Source organism: Gorilla gorilla, chromosome 1, assembly GCF_029281585.2.
Source record: "Gorilla gorilla gorilla isolate KB3781 chromosome 1, NHGRI_mGorGor1-v2.1_pri, whole genome shotgun sequence".
NCBI lineage: Eukaryota > Metazoa > Chordata > Mammalia > Primates > Hominidae > Gorilla > Gorilla gorilla.
The window spans coordinates 33,198,152-33,223,479 of NC_073224.2; the positions used below are offsets into that span (position 1 = coordinate 33,198,152).

Here is a 25,328-nt window from a genome sequence, read left to right on the forward strand (position 1 = left end):
AGGGGTGGGAGTGTAATGAGAGTGGGGAATGGGTGTAGGATACCGGAATAAGGTCGGTGGCTTTCTGTATGTGGAGTTTGAGACAAGCTCCAAAGTAGTGGGACCCGAACCGATGACACTATCCCCGGCTCCCGCTTGCTGCCACGTCTTTCCTCTTGCTTGGCCGCTGCCGTCCGTCGTCCTCCCAGCAGCAGCAGCACTAGCAGAAAACCAAGACTGCCAGCGTCAAAGATGGCGCCTGGCTACAGGCTCCGCTCTAAGGCCCGGCCGGTAAAAGTGCCAGCACGACGCAGGGCGCGAGGGTTCTGGAAGATGTAGTTCCTCTATGACGCGATGCCTAAGATCTAATTTCTTATATCTTTGGAAGAGACGGGGTTTCACTGTGGTAGCCAGGATGGTCTCGATCTCCTGACCTCGTGATCTGCCCGCCTCGGCCTCCCAAAGTGCTGGGATTACAGGCATGAGTTACCACGCCCAGCCCAAAATCTAGACTTTCAATAAAATATTTATAATGTCTAACATCCTAACAAAAATTATTTAAAATGCAAAGGATCAGGAAAGTATAAGCCATAACAAGAGAAAAATAAGTCAATACAAACAGATGCAGAAAGACAGAAATAATAGAATTAGCAGACAAGAACCTTAAAGTAGTTATAGCTGTACACAAGGATTTTAAGGACGATAAAAACACGATGAGGATAAAAATGGAATATACACACACAGAATCAAAAAACTGGTAAAAAAATTAATAAATTGACAAAGCTTTGTCAAGACTAAAAAAAATTGAATTTACAAAGATTTGTCAAGAAAAGAAAACAAAGAGGCAAGATACAAACTACCAATATCAGGAAAGAGAAAAGGGGTATCACTACAGACGTAATACATGCTACACACATAAATCTGACAACTTAGATGAAATGGACTAATTCCTCAGAAAACACAAACTATCACAAAACACCTAACATAATACAGATAATTTGAATCGCCATATAATTCTAAAGAAAATTAAATTTTTAACTTTAAAATTTTCGATAAAGAAATCTCTAATCCCTGAGTATTTTGCTGGAGAATTCTATCAAACATCTTGATGCCAATTCTCCACAATTTTTTTCAGAAAGTAGAAGAAAAGAGAATACTTCTTAATTCATTTATGAGGTTAATATTATCTTGGTATCAAACCAGACAAGGACAGCATGAGAAAATTATAGAATGATGTCTTCCATGAATACAGATACAAAAATCCTAAACAAAATATTAGCAAAAACTTCTGAAATATATGTAAAGAATTCTGTATCATTACTAAGTGGGATCCAGAGATGGTTTAATATTAGAAAAGTTAGTCAGTGTAATCTACCATATCAACAGGCTAAAGAAGAAAAATTATATGATCATCTTGATCAGTTCAGAAAAAGCATTGACTACTCATTGGTGGTAAATAAAAAAATCAGAAAAGTAGGAATAGAAGAAACTTCTTCAATATGATTAAAAGCATCCACACAAAACCTAGAGTTAACATCACACTTAATAATAAAAGACAACGCATTTTCCAAAAGACTGGAAACAAAGGGAATATTCACTCTTACTCAACATAACGCTGGAAGTATTTGCCACTACAATAAGGCAAGAAAAGGAAACAAGCATACAGGTAATTTTTAAAAAAGAAATAAAAGTCTCTATTTAAAGATTACATTATTGTATACATCGAAAATTCCAAGGACTCTATAAGAAACTCCTAGAATTAAAAAGTGAGTTTATCAAGGGTGCAATATACATGATAAACTTATACAAATTAATTGTATTTCCATATATTAGCAATGAACATGGAAACACCACATTTATAAGAACAGTATTATTTATAATGTCCCCAAAAATTAAATACTTAGGTGTAGAGCTAAAAAAAAAAAGTACAAGACTTATTTGTTGAAAACTTCAAATGCTGATGAAAGACCAAACAAGATCTAAATAAATGAAGAAACTTCACCATCTTCATAGATTGAAAAACTCAATACAACAAAGATGTCAATTTTTTCCAAATTGATGTTTAGGTTTAATGCAATTCCTATATTGCAATATTTGTTACAGATGTAAACAAAAGTTTATAGGAAAAGGCAAAGGAAATAGAGTAGCTAAAACAATTTTGAAAGAGAAGAATAAATTGGGAAAAATAAGTCCACCCAATTTCAAAATTTACTGTGTAGCTACAGTAATCAAGACAGTGTCACATGGGCAAAGAGATAGACACACGAATCAATGGAAGAGAATAGAGAACCCAGTAACAAACCCATGCAAATATACCCAACTGATTTTTGACAAAAGTACAAAAGCGATTTAATAAAAGAAGAATAATCTTTTCAACAAATGGTACGGGAGTAATTGGATGTCAGTAGCCAAAAACCTCAACCTAAGTTTTACATATCATACAAAAATTAACTCAAAATGGACCATGGACTCAAAGTAAAATGTCAAACTATAAAGCCTTGTTTTTAAATAGGAGAAAATCTTCAGGATCCAGGGCTAGGCAGAGTTGTTAGGTTTGACACTGAAAGTGCAATCTATAAAAGAAAAAGTTAATAAATTTGACTTGATCAAATTAAAAACTTTTGGTCTATCAAGGACTGTTAAAAAGATGAAAGTCGCAAGCTGGGAGAAAATATTTGTAGACCACATATCTGAGTAGTATTTTGAATATATTATTAAACTCTCAAAACTTAACAGCTAAAATATTTTTAAAATCTAATTAGAAAATGGCATAAGACAAAAAGACACCAAAGAGGATGTACAGATGGCAAATTCCACTTCAGTGTATTTACCAAATAGAAAACATGTCCACACAAAGACATGTCCACAAGTAATCATAGCAGCTCTAATCACAATGGCCAGAATGGAAACAATCCAAGTGTCCAAAAACAGATGAGTAAAGAAATTGTAATATAACCCTACAATGGAACATTACTCAGCAATAAAAAGTAACACCATAACAACACACTGCAAGACACAAAAACATGGAAGAATCTCAAAATTATTACAACAAATTCAAGAAACCATATATAAAAGAGTCCATACTGGATAATTGTATTTATACAAAATTCTAGCAGAGGCAAAACTATGTTGACAGGGAGAAGATCAGTCATTGCCTAGAGTTAAGGTGGGATATAGGTGGGGACTGACTTCAAAGAGACCTGAGGGAAATTTGGGGTAATGGAAATATTATGTATCTTAGTTGTGGGAATGTTGCTTACACAGGAGCATACAATTGCTGAAACTCTTCCAGCTAGAAGATGTTTTGTATATAAATTTTGCCTCAATAAAGTTGATGAAAAATAATGTCCAAAGCATTCAACAAATACAAATACTTAGTAATACACAGGGCCAATTAAATTCTGTAAAACTGGTTTCAGAGCATAGCTAAAAATTAATTAAAAGAAGATGATGAAGCTGACTCTTCCATATACCATGTTACTTCTTCTGTGAAAAACAAAACCATGAACTTAGAAGAGTTCACATTTTTCAAATGTGACCTTATTGTTTATAAAGTCCATATTTCAGGAAGGAAGGAGGGTGCTCACCAGCCAGAGGTTGGGGATTACCAGTTTTTTAACTCATGAAAATTATGGGTTTGCTTTCACTCAAGAGTTCTAATTAAGACCCTTGCAAAAATTTTGTGTGTGTGGTCAGGAGGGGAAGAGGTTCCTCCTCCGAGTCAGGGATACAGGGGAAATTTCATGATACTCAGCAGGGGCTGGGGCAGAGCTGACTCGGTAGTCTCAAGAAAGGGTAAACATCAAGAAGGCTATTTCAAAAGAGGGACCAATAACACATCCTAGATAGAGCTCAGAGTGTGCCCATAAAACAGGAAGAACCTATAAAAGAGTCACACTGAGCCTGGGCAACATAGAGAGACTTTAAACAATTTTTTAAAGTTAGCCACGTGAAGTGGCATGCATCTGCACCCAGCTACTCGGAAGGCTGGGGCTGGAGGACGGCTAGAGCCCAGGAATTTGACACTGCAGTGAACTATGATAGCACTACTGTACTCCAGCCTGGTCTACAGAGCGAGTTTCTATCTAAAAAAATAATAATAATAAAATAAAGTAGAATAAAAGGGTTACAATGTTTGACAAGGAGTGTAAGACATTGAGAATTTATTTGCTGAGACTTTACCTTCCTTGGAAACTACAGGCAGATAGCCCTGTCTTATTATAGTGGGGTCAATGACCTCATTTTTTGGTGGGTCTGAGGCCATCAACCCACACATTCTGGTCAAAAATATTTTCAGAAACCAATTTTTTTTTCAAAGAAAAGGCAGAAAAGAAACATTACAAAATGTTAAACTTAGTTGCCTTTGAATGCCAAAAATATGGATACATTTTCACTAACTTTCTATATTTCCAAATATTGTTTTATAAGTATTGCTTTTGCAATGGAAAAATATAGCAAACATGTTATTATGGTCTGCATTTATTGGTAATGAAAAAATTTCCAGGGACAACAAATTGTTCTGTTGCACTCTTCTAACTTCTATAAATTTCAGTTACTTTTGCAAGAAAATTACTGCATATTCTAGTCTTTTCTATTAATAAACAAAATGTGCTTTCCTATACCACAAACTATTTTATCCCTGTTGGTTTTTTTTTTTTTTCCACTGCATGTGCTCAATACGTCAATGTTCCTTCCTACACACTGTAAGCCACACAGACCACAGCCACCTGGGGAAAAGGGATGGAGTCTTCTGATTGTGTCCACCTAGGGAAGGGATTCATTCTACTTCATCTCAGCCTAGTTCAGTCGCTAATATGCCCAGTTTGTTAATAGCCAAGGGGCTTTTACTCAAGAGGAAAGATCAAGTATCCCAAATAAGCATTAAAAAGGCAACTTAAAAATTATATACATTTATATAATAAATATATTAAAGAAATTCCCCTCCCTCTTCAAATTAAGTTTATCTTTTAAGCTGCTGACAACTGAAGATGCCACTCGATTATGACACAAAGGAACTGAATATTAAAGGCAAAATTTGCAGCTCTTTACAGGCAAAAAAAGATTTTTCCATGATCCCTTTACACCTTCTTAAGGATTAATAAGCTTAAACACATGCCAATATGCTGCCATGTCAGAATTCAAACAGATGTGCTCAGGAGCGGAGCTTAGGCTTTGGGTTTGAAAATATTTTTGTCTTTCCCTCCTCAGTAAATCATAATTGAAAAATTATTATCAAAAGTATAACTGGTGTATGGCTTTTGGCCATCCTGTACGGTGTCATAAGCTATCTCTGTATTTGTAACAATCGTCTCATTTCTTTAAAATAACTCTAAAAACAATCTTTTAAATTCTTTCTGGCAAGCCCTCCACTTATTTCTTAGCTCAGTGAAGATAAAGTTGTTGTCTGAGAACCTGGAATCCAGCATCCCCTATGATCTAGGTAGCTTTTCTTATGTTCGTGCTGCTGGTGCCATATTATGGAGAGCCCGAATTATGATACTGCTACGTTCTGCCCTCCAACTGACTCAAAGAGGACCAGATGAGGAGTTTGTGTATGTATGTCCTTTAAATGTGAATTCTGTGTTACCTATGAGTACGTTCCAAATAACAAGTTAGTGGATCCTAAAGTCAGATGGAGAGCAGAGCAGATGGACTATTCAGGAAGGAGAAGGAAACACACATTTACTGAGCGTCTCTGAAGGGGGCCAGCCGCTCCACACCTGTGGGTATATCTCATCAGGTGGGATGAGAGACTGAGAAAAGAAACAAGATACAGAGACAAAATGTAGAGAAAGAACATTGGGCCCAGGGGACCGACACTCAGCATACGGAGGACCTACACTGGCACCGGTCTCTGAGTTCCCTCATTATTGATTACCATTTTCACTATCTCAGCAAGAGGAATGCAGTAGGAGAGCAGGGTGATAGTAGGGAGAAAGTCAGCAAGAAAACATGTGAGCAAAGGAATCTGTGTCACAAATAAGTTCAAGGGAAGGTACTATGCCTGGATGTGCACGTAGGCCAGATTTATGCTTCTGTCCACCCAAACATCTCAGGGGAGTAAAGAGTAACAGAGCAGCATTGCTGCCAACATGTCTCGCCTCCTGCCACAGGGCGGTTTTTCTCCTATCTCAAAATAGAACAAATGTACAATCGGGTTGTATACGGAGACATTCAGTTCCCAGGGGCAGGCAGGAGACAGAGGTCTTCCTCTTACCTCAACTGCAAGAGGCCTTCCTCTTTTACTAATCCTCCTCAGCACAGACCCTTCACGGGTGTCAGGCTGGAGGACGGTCATGTCTTTCCCATCCCACGAGGCCATATCTCAGGCTATCACATGGGGAGAAACCTTGGACAAATACCCGGCTTTCCAGGGCAGAGGTCCCTGCGGCTTTCGGCAGTGCATTGTGCCCCTGGTTTATCGAGAACGGAGAATGGCGATGACTTTTACCAAGCATACTGCCTGTAAACATTTTGTTAACAAGGCACATCCTGCACAGCCCTAGATCCCTTAAACCTTGATTCCATACAACACATGTTTTTATAAGCTCAAGGTGGGCGCAAAGTTACAGATTAACAGCATCTCAGGGCAAAGCAATTGTTCAGGGTACAGGTCAAAATAGAGTTTCTTATGTCTTCCTTTTCTACATAGACACAACCGTCTCATCTCTCTTTCTTTTCTCTACACATCTCCTGTGTACCAAGTGCTGGAAATGAATGATGCTCTTGCCATTCATGGTTGACCAGCAGCATCAGCATCACCTGGGAGCCTTTAGAAACTCAGAATCTCAGGTGCCATCCAGACTTGCGTTTTAACAAGATCCGCAGCATTGCATTTATATCATTTCATCTGCATCAAAATCCTGGATAAAGATGGTATTATCTCCATTTTACATTAGGAAATTAAGGATCAGAAAGTTTAAGAAATTTGTATAAAAGTTACAAGATAATAATGAGTAAAGCTGGATTTGGGCCCATTTTAAAACTTACTATATTTCCACTCCACTAGGATAACTCCTAAACCAGACTAAAGCTATGAGACTTAGGTTTCAATCCAGCTTCCACCATTAATATCTCCCTAGCCTCATACACTACAAGCCGGTTAACCTATCTGAGTCTCATTTTTTTGTCCTGTGTACTTCATAGAATTACTACAAAACAAATGAATTCAATACATGTGAAAACACTTTGTAAAATATATAGCACTGGCCAAAATTAATTTGTTAATGGAATCTTATTTGTGACTCTTTCTCATTCAGTTTTTTCCAAGACATAAAGACCAAGAACAAAACACCAGATGCCAAGGACCTTCACGTTACACAGAGAGAGGCTAAGCTGCCTATGTGGTTTTGAAACTGGCAGGTCAGCCTTAGCCCATCACCCAACTCTAGGGTATAAAACATTTGAAGTTAAAGGGACAGAAGAGTTTTCTCTAGAAAGTGTTTTTAATTGGGGGTGGGGAGACAGAATTTCTCCTGCATCTCAATCTACAGCAAGAGGCTCTAAGAAGACCACACAGAGAATTTATTTGTCCCCTGAAAGGAGACAACTTCATCTGGAAGGAGAAATCTACCATAAATCTCTCCTCCCCTGTTGGCTTTCCAGGCTAATATAATATTATGTTTTAGTATTGCCATGCTGATATTTAAACTGGACAGCAAATGTTAATTATGTATCTTGGGGCTAAAAGCGACTAGTGGACTTTTTAATTATCAAAAAGTGTCTGCAAAGTTAGGACCCTGCCCAAAATTTCAGCCAAAAACAAGGAAAAACTAATCCACAGATTTTGTCTAAAGGGACAGTGAGAAAAAAAATAATGTAGTTTGCTGCTTGCACCCAATGGAGAACCGCTCTTTCAATACCCTGGTTACTCTATTATTAGTACCATAAAAACCAATACTAGATAAACAGAAACAATGTTTCCAAAGCAAAAGTCTGGTTTCAAAGATAAAGGTTTGAAGAGAGAGGTGAAACAAGTGAGTCAGCTTTCCTAAATTACCTGCTGTTATCCTAAATCCAAAACCCTAAAAGGCATCCTAATCCATTGTCTGACAGCTGCTAATCAGCCAGATGTAGGCGAGGCTTCCCGTCATGAATTGGGCCTAGTTCAATTTTTCTGTGAGAAACTATAGAGGTTTAGAGCTGTAGAAAACTTCTTCCCCACAATCAAGTACTAATCCAGCATATGGCATAAGAAGATAGAACAGCAGCCTCTGCACCCCTCGCAGAAATACCCAATGAGAATGGAGGTATTAGTCAGACTAGTTATGAAAGGAAAAGCTGAGAGCAGAAGTCTAGGCAGACCCAGCACACAGGTCCTGGGGATGTGGACACAGGATCAAGGTCACAGGTTGTTGGCTGTAGATACAGTCACACGTGGGTAGCTGAGAAAAGGGGAGATCGATATATGGGTTGGAAAAAAGAAATGGAAAAGATCCAATTTGACCAAGGTGTCCAATTACCATGTGTGTCAGGATGACTTCTAATACATATCTGCATCCCAAACCTTTGTAGGAAGCTCAACGCCATAGATATCTTCTTTCTTTCTCTGTCTTCTAATTCCAGCACCACTCCCAATCACTCTTATAGCCATCCAAAAGTCTAAGACTTTTAAAAATAGTCATAGTCTTAACACCCTTAAAATGCTTCCATGGCCTTCACAGCCTTTAGATAATGCCAGGGCTCCTTGGCTGGCCTCCAGGGTCTCTCGTAACCTGGCTCCTACTTACCTCATCTCTCACTGACTCCCATTCCACACCTCACAATCCAGCCGATGGAACTGCTCAGGTTCCAAACACTTCTTACCTTTGAGCCTTAGCATTTTCTACTCTACAGAGTTTTCTAAGCTGGCTGATGATAAGAATAACCTGAAATGCTTTTTTTTTATTTTTAATAAAATTTTTTATGCAAAAATCCTCAATAAAGTACTGGCAAACCGAATCCAGCAGCACATCAAAAAGCTTATCCATCATGGTTAAGTCGGCTTCATCCCTGGGATGCAAGGCTGGTTCAACATACGCAAATCAATAAACGTAATCCAGCATATAAACAGAACCAAAGACCAAAACCACATGATTATCTCAATAGATGCAGAAAAGGCCTTTGACAAAATTCAACAGCCTTTCATGCTAAAAACTCTCAATAAATTAGGTACTGATGGGACGTATCTCAAAATAATAAGAGCTATTTATGACAAACCCACAGCCAATATCATACAAAATGGGCAAAAACTGGAAGCATTCCCTTTGAAAACTGGCACAAGACAGGGATGCCCTCTCTCACCACTCCTATTCAACATAGTGTTGGAAGTTCTGGCCAGGACAATCAGGCAGGAGAAAGAAATAGAAAGTATTCAATTAGAAAAAGAGGAAGTCAAATTGTCCCTGTTTGCAGATGACATGATTGTATATTTAGAAAACCCCATCGTCTCAGCCCCAAGTCTCCTTAAGCTGATAAGCAACTTCAGCAAAGTCTCAGGATACAAAATCAGTGTGCAAAAATCACAAGCATTCTTATACACCAATAACAGACAAACAGAGAGCCAAATCATGGGTGAATTCCCATTCACAATTGCTTCAAAGAGAATAAAATACCTAGGAATCCAACTTAGAAGGGATGTGAAGGACCTCTTCAAAGAGAACTGAAAAGCTTTTTAAAATGCAAATTCCCAGGTTCTACTATAGACCTACAATTCAGAATCAACAGGGAAGGGATTCAAGAATCTGTGTTTTTAACAAGCTCTCTAGGTAAAACTTATCTGGCAACTATAGTGTAATTCTATGAGGCAAGGACTCTGTCTGCGTTTTTCATAGTGTTATATCTATAATCCATGATAAGTGCTATTCCCTTTGCGTACAAGGCCTGTCCTCCTCCAATATTTTACCTGGCTGAATGCTGTTTTGTTTAAACAGCACCCAGTATGGTTTGTGTAACGTAATAGACAGTCTACATATATTGAATAGCTAATTAATAAGAAAATAAGTGAGTGCAAAAAATGAGTGGCACAGGAAATTTGGGGAAATGAGATGTGAGGTTACAAGTGGCAGGCAACAGTTGGATGAATGTATCCCACACTGTGGACATCTGGGAGACCTAATTATAGGGATGGGGATTGCAATGGCTTGAATTTTTATGTCCCCTCGAAATTCGTATGTTGAAATCCTAATCCCAAAGGTGATGGTATTAGGACCTAGAGCCTTTGGGAGGTGATTAGGTCATGAGGGTGAAGCCCAGAGAGATCTCTTGTCCCTTCCACCATGTGAGAACACACCAAGAAAACTGCTATCTATGAACCAAGAAGCAGCCCCTCACCAGACACTGAATTTGCCAGCACTTTGATCTTGGACTTCCCGGCCCCCAGAACTGTGGGAAAGAAACATCTGTTGTTTATAAGCCACCCAGTTTATGGTATTTTATTTTAGCATCCTGATAAGATAAAATTTCTGGGTTCAGAAACAATACAGCCAACTCTAGGGAATGGGCTACCAGATAAATGTCTGGTCACTAGAATAAGGACACAATGCAGAAATCTTGCCATTAAGAAAATGGGGAAGAGGGTAGAGAATTTGTTTTGTGGAGAAATAATTACGGGGCAGAGATGCAGCCACAGCAAGGTTTAGAAACAATGTAAGAACCCAATAACTTGGAAGAGCGTTGCTGAAATTTGAGAGGTACTAGTCACAAGATGTTCTTAATGATGAATTACTGAGGTCCCCTCAGAAGGCAGAACTGGGGTTGGGCTGGCACATAGTCACATCTACAGGAGAGTGCTGTAACCCACCTCTAAAGATTAGGAGGAGATGCAGGGTTCAAGAGCCTGGCGATCACTTCTATCGTCCACCCTTCTCCTTCCTCAGGTACAAGAGAGATCATCAAATTTATTGAATTGTTCCTGTATTATTATCAACTAAGAAAGTAATTTTCTGGAGTTGTAAGTTATAGAAGAAAAGATAAATATTGCTTTAGTAATACTTGAAAGTATGTGGAGACATAAATCTTAAAGTTCAGGAAAATCTGAAAGCTGGACAAATAGAGAAACAAGAAAGAAATCAAGAAGACTTCAGGCTATGCTCTTTAGATATCAGACCCACCTGGTGAAGCTGGACATGCTTGTTTATTTTCCATAGCTACATTTATTTATGTAATTAAAAATTCATCCATAAAGCCTCATTGGTGGTGAGAAGACAAGAAAGAAGAAAGCCAGGGTATATTTGAGGTTTTGTGAAGCTCTCAAACTCTCCCCTTCATCCGTCCCAGATAGAAGTGGAGGGGCTTGGAGACTCAGAAAGAGAGAAAACTATGAAACTTACAAGATGTAACCACTTTTCCATTCATGTTTAAACCATGTGTATTTCAGCAGAAATGTAGCCCATGTAATACTGATTCATTTTCGCTATAATCATCAAACTACTCTTTTCCAGGAGGAGTTTAATGTCCACAAAGAGTTTTCAACCTTTTCAGAAAGATTTTTAATCCACTCTCCTCATAAAAACAGGAAGCTACATTTGCCAATTGTCAACGGACTCAATCATGAAAAGTTCAGATTCTCTTCAAATTTTCAAGGCCATAAATTTCAGTAGATTTTCATTGTGGTAATTAGGTTCCCTAACCCCACAAAGAAAGGACAGTGTTTGCTCAGATGGGCGAGTCGGTTTCCCACAGGGGTTACCAGAGCTGACCTCACCCAGCAGGTAGGGTTCCTGGTCATCGTACACTGTCCCCCTGTCCTTCACTTTTCCATGGTAATCTTGCTCCTTCTTTCTTCCTCTCCTGATTTTATTCTCTCCCTTTCCGCATTTATTTCCACAATGAAGAATATTTGATATTTTATTTATATCAGGCTCTATTCTACTCAACATGGTTATCAATGACTTGGATGAGGGATACAGGCAGCTCAGATGCTTATAAAGTATGAGATAAAGTGTGAGATATTAAAATAAAAGGACAGGATAATCTTTTAAATGATAGAGATGGCTGGTTCTAATAACATACTGAATTTTAATGAAAAATAAAAGTGTTTTTCTTAGGTATAAAATATCTGTATGTAGATATATAAACACACAGGAAAGAGTGCAGTTTTTAGGAGGTCACAGTTTAAGAGGAACTTCAGCAAACTAAAGTGTTTCCAGTGCAGGAAAATCTAGATGGGAATGAATCTAAATGGCTTAATGTTATAGGAATTAGGATGATTTAGCCTGAAAATGAGAAGACTTTAAGGGCATAAGACCACTCTTCAAATAAATTAGAAGGCTAGTGAACAACTGCCAATATATTTTATAGTCAGATTTATATTGACACCACTGAACTAGATGGTTCCCAAAATCTTTTCTAGATATGAGATTCTGTGTTCTTCTCCACCACGGGCTATTCCAACCTTCTCCTTCAGAGCACCTCCACCAGTCTAGAAATGTACAAATACTAACAACTGGTTTGGAATGCCCCAATATAAAATTTTCAGTGTCAAAGATGGTTCTGGCTTTCACATCAACTTTTTGATAGTTTTGTTTTGTTTTCTCAGACTCTTCTAAAAGGTCTGCCTGACTACACAGAAGTTATTTTCTATAAGACTAAAACATATAAAGAAATTCATGCCTAAACTTGAAGCATCTCATCAATTTGTAATCAAGTCTCTTTTGCATAGACATGTTGCTCAAGTCTTTTAAAAAACGTCCACGAGCAATTTCTTCTCTCCTTTCAGGATTTTTAACCACTGGAATGAGCAGCAAGAAATGGGAAATGAATTCAATGATGGGAGAAAATAACGGTCATGGTTTCTTATGACATTTAAGAAAATGGGAAAGTAGGATAAACTCATCTAAGTAACTATTCTAAAGGTTGAGTATTTGGCCCCTTTCTTGTCCAACATAACCATTAACAGTTGTGACCCAAGGAGTTCCAGGACACAAGGCTGAGCATTTGAATGACAAGCTAGGAGGGTGCCTGGTGGTGAGCACTCACTGTGTGCATGTGTGCCATCCAAAATGTTTCATATGGGAAAACTAAGACAAGAAAGTTAATTAAATTTACAAGATAGAAGGAAAAAAAAAGTCCATTTTCACTTCAGTTTACCACTGTGAGAATTGAAAAGATTCCATTTCCAAGAAAACTATTAATTTCTACAGTGTCAGCATGCTTTTTATAAACTGCATTTTTATGATACCATGCTTGGTGTTGGAAACATTTTATACTCCAGAGGAAAGTCTGAGTTTTTACAAAGTGGAGGAACAGTATCATATTTAAACCATTTGATCTATTTTTAAAAACACTGTAGTTAAGCCTACAGAATGTCTTTTAAAGTATTTTAAATAGAGCCTTTTACAAGACATCTCAAACGGGTAATATTCTGCTCCATCTCTCCTTTGTCTTGCTTTCTGCACATTCTGTGTGTTCCAAGAATGTGCGCTGTCCACAGAGTCAGATTGCTGGATGTCCAATCCACAACCCACATATCGATAGAGACTCCTCAAGCTCCAGCATGAATTAATCCGCTGCCTACCACATCCTCTTTTGGAAGAAGAAGAGCAATCAATGTGATTAAATAATGGGAAAGAGTTTTTGCAAGAAAAGGTTAAAGGAACTGGAGGTGTTTCACCTACAGAAGAGAAACAGTGATTTGTACACAGCTCTTCAGTCACTGAAGATTTCTTTTCTAAAGGCAGTAAATAATTATGTTCCACGTCCACAGAGAATCAACAACAACAACAAAAAAACTGTGTTTAAGTTATATCCAGAGAGTTTACCATTGAGCAAAAAAAGGTATTTTCAAGGTTTGAGTGATAAAGCAGTAAAATGATCTCTTCTAGGAGGTTATAGAGCCTGTCCTGCTAAAGAGCTTCCATAAGAGAAGAGTTGCCCCCACGTCTTGAATGGTGTAAATAAAGAAGGTCTGTGACTAAAATGCAGAAGTGGGACCTTGTGGCCCAATAACCCAAGACAGAGATGAATATATCCTGTTATAAAGGCCTGTAAGAAAAGTATTCTTGGAATTTGCCTTGGTAGTACATTCTAGTACTTAGCAACCTTCCCTATCAGGGAATTCCTTTTCCTAGGCTCAAAGCTCATGTGTTACATTCAGATCTTTCTCTATGAGAGTGAGGATGTATAACACACCCTTGAGTGGCCCTTGTAGATGCGTTGCCAGCTTCCACCTCAGTATGGTAGTGGTCTATCTAGGCTATTGTCTAATGTGCCCATCACAGGGCCATAAATAGAAGAGCCCTTCATAGAGCACATACCTGATTCTTCTGACCATGAGGAAAAGAGTCACATGTGCTCTTGGCTGACCTCAAAAGAGATGTAGCATCAAATTCAACTGACCTCAAGTACATTTTTAGTAACTCTTATTTGCACAGCTCTAGGCTAAGTGCTGGCCAGAAACATAAAAATTATAAGTCATATTGTCAGCCTCAAGTTGCTAAAACATTTGGGGTAAAAATAAGACATATGCATATTAAAGAGATAAGAGTGAAACAGCTTTTGTTAAACGACACTGTGACAGGATGAAAAAGTACTGAAGAAATCAAAGAAGACAGGGACATCTGCAGAGTAGAGTAGCTGGGAAAGGCTTCATGGAGGAGATGGGACCAAGTTTGGAAATTTGAATACCTGTCTTGCTTAATTTTTCATCTAAGTGACTTCCCAGACTTCTCTTTGTCCTCTGTAAAGTACATTGACCGATACCCGCAAGCAGCTGATCACTTTTAGTTTGTAGTGACTTGCTTCTAAAAGTGAACATTTTTATACCAGCTGAATTTGTTTTTACAGTTTAGTAAAATATTATATAAATGGATGATACAGTAAAAAAAATTCCTAGAAAAGCTAACTTATATACCTTGAAAATCGCTGATATATATGAGTTGCTTAAAAATATTCTCCCATGTAGGTATTGGTGAAATAACTGTAAAGAAAGGTAACTGTTAATAAAATTCGAAGATTTCTAGACACAGATTGCTTCATGAGTATTTTTCTGTTCTTAGTCCACTTTAAAAAAATCCAGTTGGAAATCATAAGCTATGTAAAGAAGACAACATGAGCTCTAATCCCTGAACTCATACTCAGAAAACATAAATTAGCCTTGATCATACATTTTTAAGTTATTCTGTGCTCAGTTATATGTTTTTACAATAAAATGAAATATTAAAATATATGCTACCATTTTTAATGATTCTCTGCTTTAAGTGACTTAATTAACCTGTCAACTACTTATTCGATAATATAAGCACGGTTAATAGGGCTTTTGTTGGCAAAACTAACCTAAGAAGCACTGGATCAGAGGGACAAGGACGTGGTTTCTAGTTTTGCCTTCTCATTGGAACTTGGTCAAGACAATTCCTTGCCTGGCTGGCTCCAGTTTTATACTCCATAAAGTAACTGTGGTAAATTAGGTCTCTCTACAGAACACCTCCCCGCCCACCGTCCACACCAAGCCTTGGCATTCTGCAAATCAATGATACCAGCTTTCAATAAGCCCTTGGTGCATTGCAAACCTATAACACAGACTTGTTAACTAACAATCATTTGCACTTTTTACTGTCCTGACATAGCACATTTTTAAATGTTCCAGTCTTCCAGTGCCCCTAGAACTGATCTTATTTCTCCTTATGACTGCTTTTTCTCAGAGAAAGTGTAGTATTTAAATTTTGATCTCCACTGGGTTTGAAGCAGAATAGAGAGCAAGGTGTGTGAGAAAAAGACACTTCCCACAAGTGAAAAAATATGAGAGACAGTTACTATGGGGGATTAACTTTAGGCAAAAACAAATCCTTGAGGCTTTTGGCCTGTACCTCAAGAAGAGATCTGAGAAATATGCTAAGTCATTTTTATATAAACCAGGATGCATCCTTCCCAACAAAGAAGCGCTGCTACATCCTTAGCTGGGGAGAAAAAAAAAAAAAGGACTGTAAAATGCAAATAAATTGAGGGGGATACCAAATGAGGTATGATTTCGTGTACTGGATCGTGGAAATAAGTGGGAGATTAGTGGAAAAACTGTCGAAATCTGAATAAATATTGTAGTCTAATTAATAGTAATGTACTAAGGTTAATTTTTTAGTTTTGACAAATATATCATGGTTATGTGGGATGTTAAAATGAGGAGAAGCTGGGTATAGAATACACAGGAATTCTCTGTACTAACTTTGCAATTTTTCTGTAAATCTAAAGTTATTCTAAAATAAAACATTCATACTCCAAAAAATTAGAGGTGCAAAAGATGACAGAGACTTATAGAGAGTGAGAGTTTCAGGGAGAGAGAGAGAGAGAGAGAGTGCAAAAAGGGGGTATTAGGTGAAGAAGGGAAGGACACAGACAGCCAGAGAAGTGGGACTATATTATAGAGAATTTTAGCTCATGGTTGGTTTCTATTTACTTCCTTTGCAGTCTTGTTAGTCTGTGCCTTTAAGGAAGTTGGATACAAGTATTCAACCATTTTCTGCTAAAATGGTGCACTGTAATAAAAGCACCTCCTCCTCAACCCACTTACTGCTACATCAAACACTACAAGGATGGGAAGAGAAATTCTGCAATTTATACTTTATTTGCATAAAAACAAGATTTAGTAATGAAGAGTATCCCATGCTGTTACCCTTGCCCAAGTTGTCACCCAGGAAAATTATTTTTCCAGCAAAACTGGAAATCCCCCTGAGTCACCCCATTCCCTTGCTCTGATATTGGGTTTCCTCTGAAAAGTGCCTTGTGGCATGATTGTGTTACCCTTGGGTTTAGAGATTACCACAGCAACCCAGGGAAGGAAATGTTTGCCCATCCTCCTACTGACAAGGACCAGAATCCTGTAAAATCCAACTTTTTTTGCTATCCTTTAATTGGGATGACTCCCTTCCAGGGGACCTAGATTACTCATAGGCCCAAAATACATTCCTGTAAGTTATCAAAGCCCAATTTGGAGAAGAAAATATTTGCCAAAGCCTACATAGTGGCATGGCTATCAGCCCAGAAAGGCAATGACCAAGTAGTTCACACATGGAGAAATTAAAGAATATATATTTTCCACTGAAAAGCAGAGAGATGTTCACAGATGGGTTTTCCATGGGTCTTTTGCAGATGTGGAGTAATACATGTTCATGGTCTTTTCAGTTGCCTTTCCCCTTTCTATCTAAGCTTCTCCTTCCATCTAGCGCCAGTGGAGCCAAAGTGATAGAAGCAGGAAAGAAAGGAGAAGGTTATCTAAGAAAACACAATCTTAGGTGCCTCTAGAGGAAATATGGCTACTTTGGGAACTCTTTTTCCTCTTTATGCTCCAGAATCCTATTCCTAGTTATATCATGCATTCTGTACTATTGGTTTAATTGAATCAAATAGCATTACATAAAAATAGAATTTTAGTGCTAGAGTTTGCCATCTCATCCAATTCTTTTATTATTTGGACATATAGCCACAAAAATAAAATGAGAAAGATAAGTGCATATCAAAGCAGTTAGTGGGGGCAGGACTGATCCCCTCATTTATGGCTGTTATCATCCACAAAAAAATATTAAACATGGACCGTAGCTGCATGGAGCCTGGGAAAATAAGTCAAGGACCGGACCAACTGCTGTACGGTGAGAGCTGACAAGCAGACATGTCAGCGTTTACCTGGGGTAAGACAGCCAAAAGCAGGCAAGATATACAATACCATACACTTAGAAAACCTTGAGTGAGCCACAGCCAGTCTATATTTTAAAATATTGATTTAAATTCCAACCTCAGAACATTCACTTCTAAGGAACAGAGAAAGCTTATGCGGTTCAAATTCCAATTTGAAATATAAATAAGGACTTTTACAACTCTTATGGTGGTACATGAACTGTAAAACAAATTCTCTTTAGCCACACTCTATGTGTATATCTTTTGCATAAAAGTTTCTTCATTGGAAATCTTTTAAGTGATTAATGGTGCAGAATGATCATATGTCATCAGGCCTCAGAGAGTCATGAGAGGAGAAGGTGACTAAAAGACAGAAAAAGAAAAACTTCTGTCTTTCCAATGCTTTCAGAATGGTGCTCCTCCTTAGGGAAAGTTGCCTGTAACTTCAAGTAAGGCTTCTGTGGCAGCAGGCATACAGAGGTAAGTACACCTACTTCAGGGGGCTCACTTAGGACAGCTTAATGAGTTACTGATCTCCTAAAAGCATCTGGAGGCCCAACTACTTTGTGGGAGTGGAGGAGGGAAATAGGTAGGGCTAATCCCATCCCTAAGGACAAAATAAAATAAAAGGTGATCACTCAGCCACAGAGAGTAGAGGAAACTACTCTATTGCCTGTGTGGGTGAAGTCCAAACATTGCAGGCTGGAAGTAGATCCCAAAATACAATATATTCCTTTCTCCATTCAAAGACATCTGAAAGAAAAATAATGCAGTCCTCAAATTTTATCCCTCTCAGAAAATAGTCCTCTACACAAGGAGCATTGTTGTTCAAAAAATGCCCTTGAGATCCATGCCTCATAAGTAACACCACCTTATAATGAGGTATTGTTTGCCCCTTTGTTTCTAACTCCCCTCAAATGGTATCAAAGATCATCCTGCCTCAGACTGGATTCCATTCAATATTAAGACATCATACTGAGGTTTTGGCATTTATTTAAGAGCCAAAGGACAAAACAGCCAGCTGTCAGTAACATTTTTTATGTTCTATCATTTATAACCAGAAAGCAACTATTTTGACCACTTTATGATATGCAGCCATTAAAAGCCATATATTCAACTAGAAAAGCTTAAGTAATCACTGAACCTTGCTTAAAATCCAGAGAGAAAAGCTGCTTCATTTAAATATTGGTAAATGCTTAGCATAAGCTAGGGGTCAGCAAACTATAACCCAGGGTCTGGCCCTACTGCTTGTTTTTATAGATAAAGTATCACTGGAAAACAGGCATGCCCATTCATAGACTTCTTGTCTATAGCTACATTCACAATACGATGGCAAAATTGCATAGTGGTTGCCCCAGAAAACGTATAGCCCCCAAAACCAAAAATACTGACTATCTGACCTTTTTCAGAAAACATTTGCTGACCCTTGGATAAGCCATAACTTGTTCTTTTCAATAAGGTTATCTTCATTCCGGAACAGAGAAAAATATCTCTTAAAAGACAAAATAATCTCTTCTGAATGGGCTTAGGTTAAATATATCGCTAAAGGTACGTGCATTATTCTGCATAATAAAATCAGTTCTCCACATTTACTTCCTCTCTGATGGAAGCCGGCTATTCTACCATATTGGAGCAAGGGCAAAGTCATGAAGGCATTCAGTCTTTGTATACTGTAAATTAAATTGGACTCTACAATAGCTTTTGTTTGAAGAATGTTTAAAGACACCATCATAGCTTGTTCTCATGGTCATGCGTTTTTCTTCAGAAATAAGTAGAAGTTTTATTGAATCATTTTCATTGATTAAGAAATCATCTGAAGACTGTGGAGAGGCCACGATGATTTTTAATCGGGTTTTTTTTTATTTCAAGCAGTCTTCATGATGAGGGAATGTAAAAAGAATTATACTCTAGCTCTCTCAACATAATTCCCTGAAGAGCAAACATTCTGATTGACTCTTTTTTGACTAAAAAAGCATTTTGTGTGTCTTTCTATATTATCCATTTAGCTAAAAGAGACAGATGAAAAATGAATAAAATAAACTCTGCTCCAGTTCAATAGTTTCTTTTTAGTTGTTTTTATTTTGCTTAACCAAGTCACTTGGCCTCAGTTACCCCGGTCATGGGAGCTTTGTTCGTGCTGGATACCCTTCACTCTTATCCTCAAAGCCTCATATCCTGTTTTTCAGTCTTTCTCTTGACTTTAGCAGATGTTGTCTATTAATGTGTCTGAGAGCTTAGGACGTTTCAATTATGGACCAAAGAAACAGGCTATTTTCACTCCTGTGCTTCCATGAAGTTACTGTCCATTTGTCATTTGCAAAAGTGTGATTATCAGTACAAATAAATTGCAAATTGAAAGATGTGGAATGAACCGGCCATCCAGACTCAGATTCTGTGGATCAGAAAGCAGAAATGTTCCTGTTGTCCCACTTTATTCATCAAACCTTGTAAGTCTTATTTGTCTAACTTGATCCAGGCAAAGCTTCCTTGTTTTTAAAATCTGGCATCCATTTGACTTACCTTGTTTAGTTTTCAAAACACAGTATAAATCAAGAGACAAGCTGTGAATGTGTATAGAGTATATGAAAAAGAAGTCAGGTACTCTGGTCTGGCTGAGTGTAAGATCACTGCGGGAAGTTGGTGAAGATGAGGCTGGAAGAGGTAGAGTGAATCCTGATTACCTTGTTAAGGCATTGCTTATTCTCAAGGCCATGGAGAACCAATGAAAATGTTTAAACAGTCAAGACAACTGGATTCTGAAGTTCCATTCGTTTCTCATCAGCTGACTGCTTTTGGACATTATTTGACCAGTTTGTCTTTAAGTTTTACCAGCAGTTGAAGGAAGAAAGTAAAACTTACATTATATGACTTGCAGTATTGTTTAAAGAAGAAAATGAAATGTGCTTACAAAATATATGTAATGATAAGGTTTTACAATTATCACTATATTCATCATAATGCCCCAAGTTATTCAATCAAGTTCAGTTCCACTTTAGCAGAGTAGACCCGAAATGCCTAGGCTTGAATCCTGGCTTCATGACTTCCTGTGTGACTTATCTAACCCTCAAATTCCTCACTCAAAAAACGGAGATACTTAATAGTACCTACTTCCAACCTACTAAACAGTAAATATCTAGGATGGAAATTACATGAGATAATTCACATATAGCACTCAGGACAAGGTTTCACATGTAATAAGAGATAAGGGTTAGCTTTGTCATTATAATAATTAATAGCTCACAATGGGAATGTTATATGAGCATGAAGGAGAGAGCTACAACATTATCCCACATCACTGCAGAGTATGCACAGAGTAATTCCAGTGGATAAATTGTACTAGTTGATAGATGCCTTTCTTGGCTTGATGAGTAGTGCACATACAAGCTGCTCAAGAAATGTTAGTTCCTGCATTCAATAAGCATTCAATAAATATGTGCTGAGTGTCTAATTCATACCACTCAATGTGGAATATACACTGAGCAAGATAATCTATAGTTTGGATTTTACGAGCCAAAAAACAAACAGTGGGGGTTGCTAAAGGAATGCATTTCAGGGCTGCCTAGTGCAGTCCAGGAGGGTCAGAGAAGGCTTCCTGGGAGGCAATAATGTCTAAGGTGAGACTTGAAGTAGGAAAAGGAGTTGGCCATGTAAAGCAGGCTGGGACAGGAAGAATATTTCATCAGAGGCAACAAGATATGGGACGTCTCTGAGATAAGAGTGATCGTGGTGATCCGTATACTGAAGGACAATTAATATGGCTAGCGAATAGGATATGATGGGGAAATGTGGTGGCAGTAAGAAGGATTCTGATGGCAGAGGGTACTGGATGTAGGTGGATGCACTTAGGCATTATTCTGAAGGCAACAAGAAGCAATTAAAGGGTTTCAAGCAAGGGAATGTGAAATAATTATCTTTGCATTTGACAAAAACGTAAAACAAATGAAGTCTTTCTTTTTTCTGTGTGGAAACTGAGGTTATCTGGCTGAAAGGTGATGGTTGTTTCTATTTTTAAATCTTAACATTCAGCCATAAAGGACAGCAGCACATAGGTTTGAGATATCTGGGAAAAATAATTGAGGAACTGAAGGGGGAAATGAGGCTGAGGGAGGGATTGCTTACTAAGCCACACATTTCTTAGAGTAGATGAAGGTCTTGTTTCTATTTCTGAATTCCAATTGTTTTCAGTGATCAGGAATCATATTGTTTCAATATAAAAGCATTGCATGTGACAGAAATAAAAGAAAAAATTCAATATTAAGTTATGTGCTGTTACCCTTCCCATCTCCCTCACCCTTAGCTGCCTTCCAAGAAAGAAGGACTCTTCCTTTCAGGTTCAGTTTTTAGATTCTCCTTTGCTGCAAGGAATGCAAGGAAAAAGCTCCAGCAGAAAAATTGAAAGATATCTCAGGGACCAAGCCGGTTTATCTAATAAGTAATTGAGCCAGAAAGAGGAGGAAAGAAGTAAGAAACATAGCTGGGTTTGCAAAAGTTTGGGAAAGCTTGATGTGGTTGTTGAGGAACACTTGGGAGTGCAGTAAAGTGTAGGAGACATTAAGAATAAGAATAATACAGGCTGGGCACAGTGGCTCATGTCTGTAATCCCATCACTTTGGGAGGCCGAGACAGGCGGGTCACTTGAGGTCAGGAGCTAGAGACCAGCCTGAGCAACATGGTGAAACCCCATCTCTACAAAAATACAAAAATTAGCCAGGCATGGTAGTGCGCGCCTGTAATCCCAGCTACTCAGGAGGCTGAGGCAGGAGAATTGCTTGAATCTGGGAGGTGGAGGTTGCACTGAGCCTAGATCACACCACTGCACTCCAGCCTGGGTGACAGAGTGAGACTCTTCGTCTCCAAAAAAGAGGGGAAAAAAAAGATAAATACAGAAAATCACTATAAGAAGTGTTTCTGTATTATAAATTATGTAATCACGTAGAAGTATAATAAGTAAATTGTTTTTCAATTATTTTAAACGTAGGAGTTGCATTTCCCTGATTACAACATCATGCTGAAGTGGGACTACAACCCCTCTAAATTATGGAAAGGTTATCTACATATAAGGAGGCTTCCCCAGAACTTAAAAAGATCCATTTCCAGAAAGATCTCCTCAGAATTCTTGCCAAGGAGGAAAGAAAAGAGAAAGAAAAAAGTCATCTTTTTTTTTTTTACATCGAAATACATAGGATGTAAAGTAAGAATTTTGGCAGACACTGGTCTTTCCCTTCTAATGTATGCTCACTTAATAATATTTAATAAGAATGTTCTCGAGAAAGATAAATGAAAACGAAGCTCCAAGGAAAAAAAATGCAGACCCAGGATGCCCTGAGCAGCAGCATAACAAAGGGTGAGAAATCACAGGATAATCATTATCTGCTCAGAACAGAGCAGAGGAAGGGTTTGTGTTCTATTGCTGCTTAAAATATTTTACATAAATGAATCAACCAAAGAGTGGAAGCTAAATCAAACAATTTCACAGACTAAAAATAGGAAATCTAAAACCACAGAAACGAGAAAAAAATACTGCTTTAATTGACAACAATTTCAATGTGATTCATAAGAAATCATCTTATTTCTTATGTGATTTCAATGTGATTCATAAGAAATCACATTGAAATTGTTGTAGAAGAATGCAATTACTTCAAGCAAACAATTATCCAACCTGTTTTAGAGAAGGAATGTTTAGGAGCATAGGAGAGCATGTAGCCCAAGGAGCGCATGACCAGGGGGCTCTGCTTTGCAAAACTATGTCTCTGTATCTAAAGTTTAAACTGGGCCAGGCACAGTGGTTCATGCCTGTAATACCAATACTTTTGGAGGCCAAAATGGGAGGGTGTTTGAGCCCAGGAGTTCAAGACTTGCCTGAGGAGTTTAAGACCCGCCTGGGCAATTTAGTGGGACCTCATCTCTATGAAAACCTTAAAAAACTAGCCAGGCAATGGCGGCACACCCCTGTAGTCCAAGCTACTTGGGAAGCTGAGGTGGGAGGATCGCTTGAACCCAAAGGCAGAAGTTGCAGTGAGCTGTAATCATGCCACTGCGCTCCAGCTTGAGCAACAGAGCAAGACCCTGTCTCAAAAAATAAAATCAAATAAAGTTTAAATTTATAATGTTCACATGGGAGGATTAGGATTTGGGATGTTTTATTATTTTTTATTCTAAAAACAATAATGAAATTGTCTCTGAATAAATATTGTATCCAGTACACTGTTTAGGGAATACAAAATTGGGTGTAACTGCTGCATAGAGCCCTGGTGCCACCCAAATGGCTAAAAAGCTGTGTTTTCATTCCAGAGCTAGACTATGTGAAAAGGGAAAATTGTGTGTGAGAAAGAAATGTATTTGGATACTGGATCTTCAGTCAGCATTCACATCTATGGAAAAACTGAGATATTCTATTTTTAAACTTCAATGTTCAGCCATAAAAGAAAATCAATTTGAATATGCATCATTGGAATTGAGTTTCTTCAATTTGTTCCATACATTAAGCACCAGTTACCACCAGCTCTACACCGTTTGGCAGCTCCCATCAGAATCCAACAGCAAGACACTTACACTATTTTACAAATGTCAAAATAATAGAGTGTGTGGTCCTCGTTCATCAGCAGGATACGCCAGTATATGAACACACTTTCGTCCCTGTAGTCCACCAAAGAAGCATGGAAAAAATGCGATCCAATCCCTGCATTGTACAAATGTGGTGACCAAGTGACTTGTCAGGAAGAAGAATGCTGGAACAACTTCCAGTTACTCAACCCAGGTTATCTCCAAAGGAAGATGCAGATGATCATTAATCTGTATATGCTAAAGATAATCAATACTTTCTTCCCAAACTCCTACCACCCATGAGAGAGAATCAGAATCAACGATAAAGTCACCACAATTTCACTCTACTTTTACTTCAAAATGATTATCCCAGCTTGGCGAATAAGTTATCATTTTTATTTAAAAAGTAAGCTGAGCAAGGTAAGATGCCCTTCCACAAATTTCCTAGGCTATTAATAAGCATTAAAACCCAGAAGTCCGAATTCCCTGTCCAATGCTTATCCCAAATTCCCAGTCCAATGCTTATTCCACAAGACTGTAGGGTTTCCTGTAGCCTCCCCTCCATATGGGCTAGAGCAGCATTTCTCAACCCTGACACTATTGACAATTTGGACCAGATCATTATTTGTTGGGAAGTGAGGAGGGAAGCTGTCCTGTGCATTGTAGGGTGTTCAGCAGCACTTCTGGCCTCTACCCACTAAACACCAGTAGTACTCCCCAGTTGTGATGACCAAAAATGTCTTCAGACATTGCCAAATGTTTCCTAGAAGGCAGGATCACTCAGTTGAGAATCTCTGGGCTACAGCAATATGAAATTATCTCTTAAATTATCAACAAAGTAGATGAGTCCATTTTATAGGAACTTAATCACACTTTTAAAAAATTGCACTGTTACTAGAAACATTCTCATAAACCCCTAATATAAAATTATAATTATACTATGGTTTAGCAGTGAGTTAAATCATTTCTTTGATAACTATTAAATAATCCAGAGGATTTCTCTCACATAACTATAGGTATTACTTTTAAACCCAATAGCAACCATACACTGACAGTCTACTTGTCTGTTAGATGAGGTGAAAATATATGTCTCATAATCAATCACTTAGCTACAACAGCATTACATAGATATTCTCCAAATATTGGTATCCATCCTGTCACATCATGTTACATTTGGAAGAGGTGGGACCTAAAAGTGTTTTGAGAAGCCACTAAGTTTTGGCTAC

General features: G+C 38.0%; 1 protein-coding gene across 8 annotated transcripts in view; it reads right to left on the minus strand.

Moving 5' to 3' along the window:
* The window catches only part of LOC134758841 (uncharacterized), a 330,244-nt gene that overhangs the window by 199,412 nt on the left and 105,504 nt on the right, over nucleotides 1–25,328 (minus strand). The gene's annotated exons all lie outside the window — the stretch shown is intronic.